The sequence below is a fragment of the Hyla sarda genome, chromosome 3 (assembly GCF_029499605.1).
Source record: "Hyla sarda isolate aHylSar1 chromosome 3, aHylSar1.hap1, whole genome shotgun sequence".
In the NCBI taxonomy this organism is placed as follows: domain Eukaryota; kingdom Metazoa; phylum Chordata; class Amphibia; order Anura; family Hylidae; genus Hyla; species Hyla sarda.
Window position 1 is genome coordinate 3,956,700 of NC_079191.1, and position 9,340 is coordinate 3,966,039.

The 9,340-nt window shown below is 47.2% G+C and overlaps 26 non-coding genes across 26 annotated transcripts; 19 read left to right on the top strand and 7 right to left on the bottom strand.

The window, feature by feature from the left end:
* Nucleotides 1-91: 91 nt before the first annotated feature.
* TRNAN-GUU (transfer RNA asparagine (anticodon GUU)) lies at nt 92-165 on the bottom strand. Its single transcript has one exon. It is a non-coding gene; the product is annotated as a tRNA-Asn (tRNA).
* Nucleotides 166-616: 451 nt separating this feature from the next.
* On the top strand, nt 617-688 carry TRNAG-UCC (transfer RNA glycine (anticodon UCC)). The gene has a single exon. It is a non-coding gene; the product is annotated as a tRNA-Gly (tRNA).
* Nucleotides 689-1,020: 332 nt separating this feature from the next.
* Nucleotides 1,021-1,093, top strand: TRNAA-AGC (transfer RNA alanine (anticodon AGC)). The gene has a single exon. It is a non-coding gene; the product is annotated as a tRNA-Ala (tRNA).
* A 92-nt stretch (nt 1,094-1,185) lies between these two features.
* On the top strand, nt 1,186-1,272 carry TRNAY-GUA (transfer RNA tyrosine (anticodon GUA)). The gene is given in 2 exon segments: nt 1,186-1,222; nt 1,237-1,272. It is a non-coding gene; the product is annotated as a tRNA-Tyr (tRNA).
* A 231-nt stretch (nt 1,273-1,503) lies between these two features.
* On the bottom strand, nt 1,504-1,577 carry TRNAN-GUU (transfer RNA asparagine (anticodon GUU)). The gene has a single exon. It is a non-coding gene; the product is annotated as a tRNA-Asn (tRNA).
* A 451-nt stretch (nt 1,578-2,028) lies between these two features.
* On the top strand, nt 2,029-2,100 carry TRNAG-UCC (transfer RNA glycine (anticodon UCC)). The gene has a single exon. It is a non-coding gene; the product is annotated as a tRNA-Gly (tRNA).
* Nucleotides 2,101-2,430: 330 nt separating this feature from the next.
* Nucleotides 2,431-2,503, top strand: TRNAA-AGC (transfer RNA alanine (anticodon AGC)). The gene has a single exon. It is a non-coding gene; the product is annotated as a tRNA-Ala (tRNA).
* Nucleotides 2,504-2,595: 92 nt separating this feature from the next.
* Nucleotides 2,596-2,682, top strand: TRNAY-GUA (transfer RNA tyrosine (anticodon GUA)). Its single transcript is given in 2 exon segments — nt 2,596-2,632; nt 2,647-2,682. It is a non-coding gene; the product is annotated as a tRNA-Tyr (tRNA).
* A 231-nt stretch (nt 2,683-2,913) lies between these two features.
* On the bottom strand, nt 2,914-2,987 carry TRNAN-GUU (transfer RNA asparagine (anticodon GUU)). Its single transcript has one exon. It is a non-coding gene; the product is annotated as a tRNA-Asn (tRNA).
* A 451-nt stretch (nt 2,988-3,438) lies between these two features.
* TRNAG-UCC (transfer RNA glycine (anticodon UCC)) lies at nt 3,439-3,510 on the top strand. Its single transcript has one exon. It is a non-coding gene; the product is annotated as a tRNA-Gly (tRNA).
* Nucleotides 3,511-3,840: 330 nt separating this feature from the next.
* TRNAA-AGC (transfer RNA alanine (anticodon AGC)) lies at nt 3,841-3,913 on the top strand. Its single transcript has one exon. It is a non-coding gene; the product is annotated as a tRNA-Ala (tRNA).
* A 92-nt stretch (nt 3,914-4,005) lies between these two features.
* TRNAY-GUA (transfer RNA tyrosine (anticodon GUA)) lies at nt 4,006-4,092 on the top strand. Its single transcript is given in 2 exon segments — nt 4,006-4,042; nt 4,057-4,092. It is a non-coding gene; the product is annotated as a tRNA-Tyr (tRNA).
* Nucleotides 4,093-4,323: 231 nt separating this feature from the next.
* On the bottom strand, nt 4,324-4,397 carry TRNAN-GUU (transfer RNA asparagine (anticodon GUU)). Its single transcript has one exon. It is a non-coding gene; the product is annotated as a tRNA-Asn (tRNA).
* A 451-nt stretch (nt 4,398-4,848) lies between these two features.
* TRNAG-UCC (transfer RNA glycine (anticodon UCC)) lies at nt 4,849-4,920 on the top strand. Its single transcript has one exon. It is a non-coding gene; the product is annotated as a tRNA-Gly (tRNA).
* Nucleotides 4,921-5,255: 335 nt separating this feature from the next.
* TRNAA-AGC (transfer RNA alanine (anticodon AGC)) lies at nt 5,256-5,328 on the top strand. The gene has a single exon. It is a non-coding gene; the product is annotated as a tRNA-Ala (tRNA).
* A 92-nt stretch (nt 5,329-5,420) lies between these two features.
* On the top strand, nt 5,421-5,507 carry TRNAY-GUA (transfer RNA tyrosine (anticodon GUA)). Its single transcript is given in 2 exon segments — nt 5,421-5,457; nt 5,472-5,507. It is a non-coding gene; the product is annotated as a tRNA-Tyr (tRNA).
* Nucleotides 5,508-5,739: 232 nt separating this feature from the next.
* On the bottom strand, nt 5,740-5,813 carry TRNAN-GUU (transfer RNA asparagine (anticodon GUU)). The gene has a single exon. It is a non-coding gene; the product is annotated as a tRNA-Asn (tRNA).
* Nucleotides 5,814-6,264: 451 nt separating this feature from the next.
* TRNAG-UCC (transfer RNA glycine (anticodon UCC)) lies at nt 6,265-6,336 on the top strand. Its single transcript has one exon. It is a non-coding gene; the product is annotated as a tRNA-Gly (tRNA).
* A 340-nt stretch (nt 6,337-6,676) lies between these two features.
* TRNAA-AGC (transfer RNA alanine (anticodon AGC)) lies at nt 6,677-6,749 on the top strand. The gene has a single exon. It is a non-coding gene; the product is annotated as a tRNA-Ala (tRNA).
* A 92-nt stretch (nt 6,750-6,841) lies between these two features.
* TRNAY-GUA (transfer RNA tyrosine (anticodon GUA)) lies at nt 6,842-6,928 on the top strand. Its single transcript is given in 2 exon segments — nt 6,842-6,878; nt 6,893-6,928. It is a non-coding gene; the product is annotated as a tRNA-Tyr (tRNA).
* A 231-nt stretch (nt 6,929-7,159) lies between these two features.
* Nucleotides 7,160-7,233, bottom strand: TRNAN-GUU (transfer RNA asparagine (anticodon GUU)). Its single transcript has one exon. It is a non-coding gene; the product is annotated as a tRNA-Asn (tRNA).
* A 451-nt stretch (nt 7,234-7,684) lies between these two features.
* On the top strand, nt 7,685-7,756 carry TRNAG-UCC (transfer RNA glycine (anticodon UCC)). Its single transcript has one exon. It is a non-coding gene; the product is annotated as a tRNA-Gly (tRNA).
* A 339-nt stretch (nt 7,757-8,095) lies between these two features.
* Nucleotides 8,096-8,168, top strand: TRNAA-AGC (transfer RNA alanine (anticodon AGC)). The gene has a single exon. It is a non-coding gene; the product is annotated as a tRNA-Ala (tRNA).
* A 92-nt stretch (nt 8,169-8,260) lies between these two features.
* TRNAY-GUA (transfer RNA tyrosine (anticodon GUA)) lies at nt 8,261-8,347 on the top strand. The gene is given in 2 exon segments: nt 8,261-8,297; nt 8,312-8,347. It is a non-coding gene; the product is annotated as a tRNA-Tyr (tRNA).
* Nucleotides 8,348-8,578: 231 nt separating this feature from the next.
* TRNAN-GUU (transfer RNA asparagine (anticodon GUU)) lies at nt 8,579-8,652 on the bottom strand. Its single transcript has one exon. It is a non-coding gene; the product is annotated as a tRNA-Asn (tRNA).
* Nucleotides 8,653-9,103: 451 nt separating this feature from the next.
* Nucleotides 9,104-9,175, top strand: TRNAG-UCC (transfer RNA glycine (anticodon UCC)). The gene has a single exon. It is a non-coding gene; the product is annotated as a tRNA-Gly (tRNA).
* The last annotated feature ends 165 nt before the right edge of the window (nt 9,176-9,340 follow it).

Here is a 9,340-nt window from a genome sequence, read left to right on the forward strand (position 1 = left end):
CAGAGACCAAGCTTTCAGTTGAGAGCACATCTAAGGCTCGCCAAAGAACCACCTTTAGCTGTGACGTGCAACCAAATCAAAAAGGGGACCTCGTCCCTGGGTGGGCTTGAACCACCAACCTTTCGGTTAACAGCCGAACGCGCTAACCGATTGCGCCACAGAGACAACGGTGCTGCATGCTCGTGACTAGGCACAAGCGAAAACCCAAATGCTGGTCTCCAGGTGGACTTCAGCCCATAACAATCGGCTTTTAAGCTAAACTTGCTGAAACGGCAGAGACCGCCTTCCCGCTAGCAGCTTGACAGGAACCAGAGGGTAGTTATGCTTCTCATCTCCTTTACAGACAGAAGCAGAGTGGCGCAGCGGAAGCGTGCTGGGCCCATAACCCAGAGGTCGATGGATCGAAACCATCCTCTGCTAAGCAATCAATTTTACTGTTTCCACCATTGTAATTGAGGCAAGTTCGTTTCTAGGCCAACGCATTGTTCCTCTTCTTTGGAGGTGTTTTAAGGTCTTTGTGAACGAATTTTGCTCTTCATGATAGCAGAAGTAGTCAGTCTAAGCCATGCGAATCACAGACGTCACCGACATCACCGACATCACAGCTGTCAAAGAAGCGTTGGTGGTATAGTGGTAAGCATAGCTGCCTTCCAAGCAGTTGACCCGGGTTCGATTCCCGGCCAACGCATTTCTTTCAAGGTTTTGTCACCTGTCTCCTATGCTTGCTCTTTCATGGTAAAAAATTTTGCAGCTAGAAGCACCCTTTCAGCTCCTTACATTACAATGCTCCTCCCATTACAATGCTCCTCCCAAAAGGGTCCCATGGCTCTAGAGCCTCATCTGCTACATAACAACTTTCTTGTCCTAAGTATTAAGCCACACGAAGCTCTGTAAACATCCCAGTCTTAGTCTTCTAATGTCAAAAATATTTTGACACTTAAAAAAAAAAAAAAAAAAAAGTTTCAAACAGTTACAGAGATTGATCAGTGGATTGCGTGGCTAAATGCGTGGGTCAGACATGGGGGATTAGCTCCAATGGTAGAGCGCTCGCTTAGCATGCGAGAGGTAGCGGGATCGATGCCCGCATCCTCCAAAAACATTTTGACTTTTTCAAACATCTTTTTAGCTAATGCTCATGGCACTCTTAGCCAAGCCAAAGAGTTGCACACACCCAGCTTTGCCAATCCTTCGATAGCTCAGCTGGTAGAGCGGAGGACTGTAGTAGAACAATCGGCAATCCTTAGGTCGCTGGTTCGATTCCGGCTCGAAGGACATTTTTTTGGGGGGTATGTTTTCATTTGGGATGTTTCAAGATGCTGAAAAACACACACTTCCGCTGACCCCTGCTCTTAACACTAGAAACACCCTTTCCAGAGAGGTCTCCCGTCAACATTGGGACTTTAAAACAGGCACAGAGACCAAGCTTTCAGTTGAGAGCACATCTAAGGCTTGCCAAAGAACCACCTTTAGCTGTGACGTGCAACCAAATCAAAAAGGGGACCTCGTCCCTGGGTGGGCTTGAACCACCAACCTTTCGGTTAACAGCCGAACGCGCTAACCGATTGCGCCACAGAGACAACGGTGCTGCATGCTCGTGACTAGGCACAAGCGAAAACCCAAATGCTGGTCTCCAGGTGGACTTCAGCCCATAACAATCGGCTTTTAAGCTAAACTTGCTGAAACGGCAGAGACCGCCTTCCCGCTAGCAGCTTGACAGGAACCAGAGGGTAGTTATGCTTCTCATCTCCTTTACAGACAGAAGCAGAGTGGCGCAGCGGAAGCGTGCTGGGCCCATAACCCAGAGGTCGATGGATCGAAACCATCCTCTGCTAAGCAATCAATTTTACTGTTTCCACCATTGTAATTGAGGCAAGTTCGTTTCTAGGCCAACGCATTGTTCCTCTTCTTTGGAGGTGTTTTAAGGTCTTTGTGAACGAATTTTGCTCTTCATGATAGCAGAAGTAGTCAGTCTAAGCCATGCGAATCACAGACGTCACCGACATCACCGACATCACAGCTGTCAAAGAAGCGTTGGTGGTATAGTGGTAAGCATAGCTGCCTTCCAAGCAGTTGACCCGGGTTCGATTCCCGGCCAACGCATTTCTTTCAAGGTTTTGTCACCTGTCTCCTATGCTTGCTCTTTCATGGTAAAAAATTTTGCAGCTAGAAGCACCCTTTCAGCTCCTTACATTACAATGCTCCTCCCATTACAATGCTCCTCCCAAAAGGGTCCCATGGCTCTAGAGCCTCATCTGCTACATAACAACTTTCTTGTCCTAAGTATTAAGCCACGCGAAGCTCTGTAAACATCCCAGTCTTAGTCTTCTAATGTCAAAAATATTTTGACACTTAAAAAAAAAAAAAAAAAAGTTTCAAACAGTTACAGAGATTGATCAGTGGATTGCGTGGCTAAATGCGTGGGTCAGACATGGGGGATTAGCTCAAATGGTAGAGCGCTCGCTTAGCATGCGAGAGGTAGCGGGATCGATGCCCGCATCCTCCAAAAACATTTTGACTTTTTCAAACATCTTTTTAGCTAATGCTCATGGCACTCTTAGCCAAGCCAAAGAGTTGCACACACCCAGCTTTGCCAATCCTTCGATAGCTCAGCTGGTAGAGCGGAGGACTGTAGTAGAACAATCGGCAATCCTTAGGTCGCTGGTTCGATTCCGGCTCGAAGGACATTTTTTTGGGGGGTATGTTTTCATTTGGGATGTTTCAAGATGCTGAAAAACACACACTTCCGCTGACCCCTGCTCTTAACACTAGAAACACCCTTTCCAGAGAGGTCTCCCGTCAACATTGGGACTTTAAAACAGGCACAGAGACCAAGCTTTCAGTTGAGAGCACATCTAAGGCTCGCCAAAGAACCACCTTTAGCTGTGACGTGCAACCAAATCAAAAAGGGGACCTCGTCCCTGGGTGGGCTTGAACCACCAACCTTTCGGTTAACAGCCGAACGCGCTAACCGATTGCGCCACAGAGACAACGGTGCTGCATGCTCGTGACTAGGCACAAGCGAAAACCCAAATGCTGGTCTCCAGGTGGACTTCAGCCCATAACAATCGGCTTTTAAGCTAAACTTGCTGAAACGGCAGAGACCGCCTTCCCGCTAGCAGCTTGACAGGAACCAGAGGGTAGTTATGCTTCTCATCTCCTTTACAGACAGAAGCAGAGTGGCGCAGCGGAAGCGTGCTGGGCCCATAACCCAGAGGTCGATGGATCGAAACCATCCTCTGCTAAGCAATCAATTTTACTGTTTCCACCATTGTAATTGAGGCAAGTTCGTTTCTAGGCCAACGCATTGTTCCTCTTCTTTGGAGGTGTTTTAAGGTCTTTGTGAACGAATTTTGCTCTTCATGATAGCAGAAGTAGTCAGTCTAAGCCATGCGAATCACAGACGTCACCGACATCACCGACATCACAGCTGTCAAAGAAGCGTTGGTGGTATAGTGGTAAGCATAGCTGCCTTCCAAGCAGTTGACCCGGGTTCGATTCCCGGCCAACGCATTTCTTTCAAGGTTTTGTCACCTGTCTCCTATGCTTGCTCTTTCATGGTAAAAAATTTTGCAGCTAGAAGCACCCTTTCAGCTCCTTACATTACAATGCTCCTCCCATTACAATGCTCCTCCCAAAAGGGTCCCATGGCTCTAGAGCCTCATCTGCTACATAACAACTTTCTTGTCCTAAGTATTAAGCCACGCGAAGCTCTGTAAACATCCCAGTCTTAGTCTTCTAATGTCAAAAATATTTTGACACTTAAAAAAAAAAAAAAAAAAGTTTCAAACAGTTACAGAGATTGATCAGTGGATTGCGTGGCTAAATGCGTGGGTCAGACATGGGGGATTAGCTCAAATGGTAGAGCGCTCGCTTAGCATGCGAGAGGTAGCGGGATCGATGCCCGCATCCTCCAAAAACATTTTGACTTTTTCAAACATCTTTTTAGCTAATGCTCATGGCACTCTTAGCCAAGCCAAAGAGTTGCACACACCCAGCTTTGCCAATCCTTCGATAGCTCAGCTGGTAGAGCGGAGGACTGTAGTAGAACAATCGGCAATCCTTAGGTCGCTGGTTCGATTCCGGCTCGAAGGACATTTTTTTGGGGGGTATGTTTTCATTTGGGATGTTTCAAGATGCTGAAAAACACACACTTCCGCTGACCCCTGCTCTTAACACTAGAAACACCCTTTCCAGAGAGGTCTCCCGTCAACATTGGGACTTTAAAACAGGCACAGAGACCAAGCTTTCAGTTGAGAGCACATCTAAGGCTCGCCAAAGAACCACCTTTAGCTGTGACGTGCAACCAAATCAAAAAGGGGACCTCGTCCCTGGGTGGGCTTGAACCACCAACCTTTCGGTTAACAGCCGAACGCGCTAACCGATTGCGCCACAGAGACAACGGTGCTGCATGCTCGTGACTAGGCACAAGCGAAAACCCAAATGCTGGTCTCCAGGTGGACTTCAGCCCATAACAATCGGCTTTTAAGCTAAACTTGCTGAAACGGCAGAGACCGCCTTCCCGCTAGCAGCTTGACAGGAACCAGAGGGTAGTTATGCTTCTCATCTCCTTTACAGACAGAAGCAGAGTGGCGCAGCGGAAGCGTGCTGGGCCCATAACCCAGAGGTCGATGGATCGAAACCATCCTCTGCTAAGCAATCAATTTTACTGTTTCCACCATTGTAATTGAGGCAAGTTCGTTTCTAGGCCAACGCATTGTTCCTCTTCTTTGGAGGTGTTTTAAGGTCTTTGTGAACGAATTTTGCTCTTCATGATAGCAGAAGTAGTCAGTCTAAGCCATGCGAATCACAGACGTCACCGACATCACCGACATCACAGCTGTCAAAGAAGCGTTGGTGGTATAGTGGTAAGCATAGCTGCCTTCCAAGCAGTTGACCCGGGTTCGATTCCCGGCCAACGCATTTCTTTCAAGGTTTTGTCACCTGTCTCCTATGCTTGCTCTTTCATGGTAAAAAATTTTGCAGCTAGAAGCACCCTTTCAGCTCCTTACATTACAATGCTCCTCCCATTACAATGCTCCTCCCAAAAGGGTCCCATGGCTCTAGAGCCTCATCTGCTACATAACAACTTTCTTGTCCTAAGTATTAAGCCACGCGAAGCTCTGTAAACATCCCAGTCTTAGTCTTCTAATGTCAAAAATATTTTGACACTTAAAAAAAAAAAAAAAAAAAAAAAGTTTCAAACAGTTACAGAGATTGATCAGTGGATTGCGTGGCTAAATGCGTGGGTCAGACATGGGGGATTAGCTCAAATGGTAGAGCGCTCGCTTAGCATGCGAGAGGTAGCGGGATCGATGCCCGCATCCTCCAAAAACTTTTTGACTTTTTCAAACATCTTTTTAGCTAATGCTCATGGCACTCTTAGCCAAGCCAAAGAGTTGCACACACCCAGCTTTGCCAATCCTTCGATAGCTCAGCTGGTAGAGCGGAGGACTGTAGTAGAACAATCGGCAATCCTTAGGTCACTGGTTCGATTCCGGCTCGAAGGACATTTTTTTGGGGGGGTATGTTTTCATTTGGGATGTTTCAAGATGCTGAAAAACACACACTTCCGCTGACCCCTGCTCTTAACACTAGAAACACCCTTTCCAGAGAGGTCTCCCGTCAACATTGGGACTTTAAAACAGGCACAGAGACCAAGCTTTCAGTTGAGAGCACATCTAAGGCTCGCCAAAGAACCACCTTTAGCTGTGACGTGCAACCAAATCAAAAAGGGGACCTCGTCCCTGGGTGGGCTTGAACCACCAACCTTTCGGTTAACAGCCGAACGCGCTAACCGATTGCGCCACAGAGACAACGGTGCTGCATGCTTGTGACTAGGCACAAGCGAAAACCCAAATGCTGGTCTCCAGGTGGACTTCAGCCCATAACAATCGGCTTTTAAGCTAAACTTGCTGAAACGGCAGAGACCGCCTTCCCACTAGCAGCTTGACAGGAACCAGAGGGTAGTTATGCTTCTCATCTCCTTTACAGACAGAAGCAGAGTGGCGCAGCGGAAGCGTGCTGGGCCCATAACCCAGAGGTCGATGGCTCGAAACCATCCTCTGCTAAGCAATCAATTTTACTGTTTCCACCATTGTAATTGAGGCAAGTTCGTTTCTAGGCCAACGCATTGTTCCTCTTCTTTGGAGGTGTTTTAAGGTCTTTGTGAACGAATTTTGCTCTTCATGATAGCAGAAGTAGTCAGTCTAAGCCATGCGAATCACAGACGTCACCGACATCACCGACATCACAGCTGTCAAAGAAGCGTTGGTGGTATAGTGGTAAGCATAGCTGCCTTCCAAGCAGTTGACCCGGGTTCGATTCCCGGCCAACGCATTTCTTTCAAGGTTTTGTCACCTGTCTCCTATGCTTGCTCTTTCATGGTAAAAAATTTTGCAGCTAGAAGCACCCTTTCAGCTCCTTACATTACAATGCTCCTCCCATTACAATGCTCCTCCCAAAAGGGTCCCATGGCTCTAGAGCCTCATCTGCTACATAACAACTTTCTTGTCCTAAGTATTAAGCCACGCGAAGCTCTGTAAACATCCCAGTCTTAGTCTTCTAATGTCAAAAATATTTTGACACTTAAAAAAAAAAAAAAAAAAAAAAAAAAAAGTTTCAAACAGTTACAGAGATTGATCAGTGGATTGCGTGGCTAAATGCGTGGGGCAGACATGGGGGATTAGCTCAAATGGTAGAGCGCTCGCTTAGCATGCGAGAGGTAGCGGGATCGATGCCCGCATCCTCCAAAAACTTTTTGACTTTTTCAAACATCTTTTTAGCTAATGCTCATGGCACTCTTAGCCAAGCCAAAGAGTTGCACACACCCAGCTTTGCCAATCCTTCGATAGCTCAGCTGGTAGAGCGGAGGACTGTAGTAGAACAATCGGCAATCCTTAGGTCACTGGTTCGATTCCGGCTCGAAGGACATTTTTTTGGGGGGTATGTTTTCATTTGGGATGTTTCAAGATGCTGAAAAACACACACTTCCGCTGACCCCTGCTCTTAACACTAGAAACACCCTTTCCAGAGAGGTCTCCCGTCAACATTGGGACTTTAAAACAGGCACAGAGACCAAGCTTTCAGTTGAGAGCACATCTAAGGCTCACCAAAGAACCACCTTTAGCTGTGACGTGCAACCAAATCAAAAAGGGGACCTCGTCCCTGGGTGGGCTTGAACCACCAACCTTTCGGTTAACAGCCGAACGCGCTAACCGATTGCGCCACAGAGACAACGGTGCTGCATGCTCGTGACTAGGCACAAGCGAAAACCCAAATGCTGGTCTCCAGGTGGACTTCAGCCCATAACAATCGGCTTTTAAGCTAAACTTGCTGAAACGGCAGAGACCGCCTTCCCGCTAGCAGCTTGACAGGAACCAGAGGGTAGTTATGCTTCTCATCTCCTTTACAGACAGAAGCAGAGTGGCGCAGCGGAAGCGTGCTGGGCCCATAACCCAGAGGTCGATGGATCGAAACCATCCTCTGCTAAGCAATCAATTTTACTGTTTCCACCATTGTAATTGAGGCAAGTTCGTTTCTAGGCCAACGCATTGTTCCTCTTCTTTGGAGGTGTTTTAAGGTCTTTGTGAACGAATTTTGCTCTTCATGATAGCAGAAGTAGTCAGTCTAAGCCATGCGAATCACAGACGTCACCGACATCACCGACATCACAGCTGTCAAAGAAGCGTTGGTGGTATAGTGGTAAGCATAGCTGCCTTCCAAGCAGTTGACCCGGGTTCGATTCCCGGCCAACGCATTTCTTTCAAGGTTTTGTCACCTGTCTCCTATGCTTGCTCTTTCATGGTAAAAAATTTTGCAGCTAGAAGCACCCTTTCAGCTCCTTACATTACAATGCTCCTCCCATTACAATGCTCCTCCCAAAAGGGTCCCATGGCTCTAGAGCCTCATCTGCTACATAACAACTTTCTTGTCCTAAGTATTAAGCCACGCGAAGCTCTGTAAACATCCCAGTCTTAGTCTTCTAATGTCAAAAATATTTTGACACTTAAAAAAAAAAAAAAAAAAAAAAAAAAAGTTTCAAACAGTTACAGAGATTGATCAGTGGATTGCGTGGCTAAATGCGTGGGGCAGACATGGGGGATTAGCTCAAATGGTAGAGCGCTCGCTTAGCATGCGAGAGGTAGCGGGATCGATGCCCGCATCCTCCAAAAACTTTTTGACTTTTTCAAACATCTTTTTAGCTAATGCTCATGGCACTCTTAGCCAAGCCAAAGAGTTGCACACACCCAGCTTTGCCAATCCTTCGATAGCTCAGCTGGTAGAGCGGAGGACTGTAGTAGAACAATCGGCAATCCTTAGGTCACTGGTTCGATTCCGGCTCGAAGGACATTTTTTTGGGGGGTATGTTTTCATTTGGGATGTTTCAAGATGCTGAAAAACACACACTTCCGCTGACCCCTGCTCTTAACACTAGAAACACCCTTTCCAGAGAGGTCTCCCGTCAACATTGGGACTTTAAAACAGGCACAGAGACCAAGCTTTCAGTTGAGAGCACATCTAAGGCTCGCCAAAGAACCACCTTTAGCTGTGACGTGCAACCAAATCAAAAAGGGGACCTCGTCCCTGGGTGGGCTTGAACCACCAACCTTTCGGTTAACAGCCGAACGCGCTAACCGATTGCGCCACAGAGACAACGGTGCTGCATGCTCGTGACTAGGCACAAGCGAAAACCCAAATGCTGGTCTCCAGGTGGACTTCAGCCCATAACAATCGGCTTTTAAGCTAAACTTGCTGAAACGGCAGAGACCGCCTTCCCACTAGCAGCTTGACAGGAACCAGAGGGTAGTTATGCTTCTCATCTCCTTTACAGACAGAAACAGAGTGGCGCAGCGGAAGCGTGCTGGGCCCATAACCCAGAGGTCGATGGATCGAAACCATCCTCTGCTAAGCAATCAATTTTACTGTTTCCACCATTGTAATTGAGGCAAGTTCGTTTCTAGGCCAACGCATTGTTCCTCTTCTTTGGAGGTGTTTTAAGGTCTTTGTGAACGAATTTTGCTCTTCATAATAGCAGAAGTAGTCAGTCTAAGCCATGCGAATCACAGACGTCACCGACATCACCGACATCACAGCTGTCAAAGAAGCGTTGGTGGTATAGTGGTAAGCATAGCTGCCTTCCAAGCAGTTGACCCGGGTTCGATTCCCGGCCAACGCATTTCTTTCAAGTTTTTGTCACCTGTCTCCTATGCTTGCTCTTTCATGGTAAAAAATTTTGCAGCTAGAAGCACCCTTTCAGCTCCTTACATTACAATGCTCCTCCCATTACAATGCTCCTCCCAAAAGGGTCCCATGGCTCTAGAGCCTCATCTGCTACATAACA